Here is a 3,887-nt window from a genome sequence, read left to right on the forward strand (position 1 = left end):
AAAACCGTCCGCCATTTTGTGTACACATGGTAAACAAACAGGATCTGTATCTGTATCTGTATGTGTTTCGTCATAGATCTCGTTGACCAGTTTTTTCACGACAGCGAGAGTGTGCCTGATTGTTATTGGCCTTGTTCTCTTAAAGGCACAAAGGGACTCTGCGCATGCCACTTTATTGTCTTCACAAAGAAGCAGTGTCTATATTGGTTTGTTGTGCTATCTGGTATTTGGAGGCCTCTGCTGTTGTTACACACTTGGTTCTCGATGATGTTGCTTGTGACACAGTCGCTGAATGTCTTTGTTTTGAATGTCTTTGTTTTTATTTGACGTTTTGGTCTTCTTTTTGTTAAGAAGTCTTGTGGTGGTAATGCTGGCACCAACCCCTCAACCACTTTAAATAACAGTATTAAACGGAGGCTGTGTCGACGTTCTTCTAAAGACTCCATCTGAAGTTCTTCTCTCATTTTTGCATATCAGGAGATTGTTGAGTGCGAACACGAGTTACCACCCCTGTTTCAAAATGTCCCGGCTTCTCCCATAGACATTTTTTGAAAAAATGACGTTCTTTTGCTGTGCATACTTATTCCAGTGTGAATATTCTATTACACAATTCATAATGTTCCTACGATATTAAAATATAGTTTGATGTAAGGTACACAAGGATTATGTTATTTCTTTGATCGTAAAATTGCAGAAAATTTCTGCAAGTGGTAGGAGAGTTTGCGTTACAGTCACTAAGAATAGCATGGGGTTGCTCCTAAGTGTGACGTTTTTTAAATAAAGTGTGCGACCAATCATAAATTACAACAACGAAGAGCAACTGGAAAATCTCTTCAGTCAACCAATCAAATTCGTAGCTTTAAATAGTAAATAGAAATTCCGTACTTTTCAAAAATTCTATGGATAACTTCAACCCGGTGTAGACGGAAAATAGTTCCGGAATCCATTGTACATGTACCATGTGTATATATATATGACAAATAAATACATTTTTATAACAATACAAACCTACAAAGCTGTAAATAAACAAACAATATTGTCAATCTTGAAATCGCTTGTGTCCTTTTAAGTAAAGAAATAGTGATTCACGATAAAAATATGATGATATTTTACTAAGCAGACTTGCACACGTCCGTACTACATTTTTACCTGGAGTCTATATTCCCATAGGCCAAGATGTAACAAAATTCAACGTACTGTTGCTGATTTGATCTAATTAATATTTAAAAAGGCATTTCAATGGTCAATACAAACAAAGTCTTGCTGACATGCCTACTTCACATGTATATTTTCTAGTAGAACAATTCATATGTTGTATATATCATTGTTCTGTATACATGTATATATGACTATGATTCATGCATGAAAAAAGTCTTTTTTCTATGTTCATACTAGGCGAATTATATGAACAACACTTGTTAAAATATGGTTATTCCCAAATATTTACATTTTCACTGCAACCCTACCAAGCGCAGCTGGCATTCATCAGTCCATGAACTGCCATCCACTTATTATCATTGCGATGACATAATCAGCAATCACAGAAGATTGGTGTTACATCTTTGACGTTAATGTTAATATAAGCATTGAACATATCTCGGTTTGCATTTATAGTAAATATGAATACCAATCGAAAGAAGATTAATGCTTAAATATTCACATTCTAAATGCTGTTTCCCTTTTATTCATAGAAATATTCAAATTTTCCATTACCACGATTACAGTGATTGTTGCAACAGATGGCAATACCACCATCTCCATCTCTGGGTATTCCATATTTGCATATTACAGAGTTATCTGCTCTTGTGGGTAGGTATTGATTATGATGTCATGTCACAAAATAATAACATAACAATCAATACCTACCCGCAAGTGAGCCAAATCTGCAATATGCAAAGATGGAATAACGACTTTGAAAACTTTAGATCTATACTCAGATGTATATGTACAGTACAGTTTCCAGTTATATTACCGGTACTGATTGTAGGTTGGGGATATTCTCTGTGTACTCCGACTTTCCTCACTCTCCTCAAAATGGCACATATTTAACTATCCTGGTGGTTAATAGGATGAAAAACAAAACCATAGAAACTTGAGAGCACACAATTTATTAAAAAAAAATAACAAATAAAGATTCATTTAAATTTTTAAAAAATCAATAAACATAACTTTTATGTAAAATATCATAAATATAGTAAATTGAATAAAAATAAAAATAAAAACAAAAAAGAGTATTTCTCAGTACTGTATAACAAAATAAAAAATAAAAAATGCAAAAAAAAATTAATTCCAAATAATATACAATAAAACAATATATGTATAATGACAATAGAAGATCATGATTAGATCTTCAGTTATAAAACAAAATACAATAACTGGATTTTTTTTGAAAAGAAAAATAAAATAACATCAATATATATATATACCATGGCATAGCTTATTATAATTTACAATTATTTGGAGAAAATAATTGCTTTAACATCCATATATTTGTAAATGTGTTGTACAAAAAGATGACATTGCCAGATCACTGTTTGAACACATACAGTAAATAAACATGCATAGAACAGCATCATTCATGAAAAACACATTGAATAAATTTGAGTTCTCCTTGTTTCTGTTTTTATGATATCTGTTACCCATAAAATGCAAACTTCTGAGATATGGTGATGATATAATAATGTGAATATTCATAATAATCACTTTAATAGCTGACCAAAGCACTTTTCATCATTGATTGAGGAATTCATAATATAAATGAATATATAAGTAACACACAAATTATAGTAATTGTTTGACCTGACCAAGACATAACATACATGTACATGTATTTGAAATTCACTTCAAAAATGAAACCTTAATGTTCATGACATTCCATATGAATTGACAAATTTCTTAAAAATACTGTAAATATGTATTACAAAATAGTATATACAATCACCTACATGTTCTTGATAAGATAACCATTTGCAAGATCATGTACATTGGTATCAAGAGAATACATGTACATTGGTATCCAGAGAATCACAGGATGTCACAAAAATTGTTCAACAGTTCATTTCATTGCATACATTTAATTTTGTTATGGTCTTGCCCACCACATTTGCTACAACATTTGCTACAGGTCATAACTTTCTCTTTGATTCTTTTGTATGTTTTCAACTCTGACATGCGATTTTGCTTTTCTAACACTTGTTTAAGTGCAGAATGTCCCCTGTGACTGCTTCCTCTGAAATATTGTTTTGTGATGTTGTCATTTAGTTTTTCTAACCCCTGCTGACTGAACTTTGAGAAATTACCATATATGGCCACAAGTTCACACACGTTATATCGAAGCATGTGAATGTACGGTGTCACATCCCTTTCTTGGTATGCATGATGTGTACAATGAACACCACTGTCTTGACTTTTTGCGAATCTCATCTGGATCCGAGCCATCCATATTTATTAAGTCATACAATTCCACAAAACCATCCCAGATGTTTTGAATCAGCTGAGCTCTCTCTCCTCTCTCCTTCTCAAAGACTTCTGTTACTCTAAACTTTTTGAACAAAATGTGCCTTTCAGGGCCATTGAAATCTCTGTATTCCAGTTTTTTTGTGTCTCTGTTGATATTCAATTCAAAATTTAGACCAACTGACTTCAAGTTTTTCTCCAATTTGGAGATGTGCATGTATTCGTTCCTATCAAAAACACCTGTACTGACTTCTAATGGGGATATAACTGGAAAAATAGAGGTTCATTGGTAACAGAAAAACAAGAATCACTTTTTTTTTTCTCCGTGCCTCTGATGCCGAAGCATCACATTTGTACTCACAACGAGCTCCTTTTGATATATCAACCATAGACCACTCTTTTTGTAGGTCACACCGCTCATTCTTACTGCA

The sequence above is a fragment of the Argopecten irradians genome, chromosome 1 (assembly GCF_041381155.1).
Source record: "Argopecten irradians isolate NY chromosome 1, Ai_NY, whole genome shotgun sequence".
Lineage (NCBI taxonomy): Eukaryota > Metazoa > Mollusca > Bivalvia > Pectinida > Pectinidae > Argopecten > Argopecten irradians.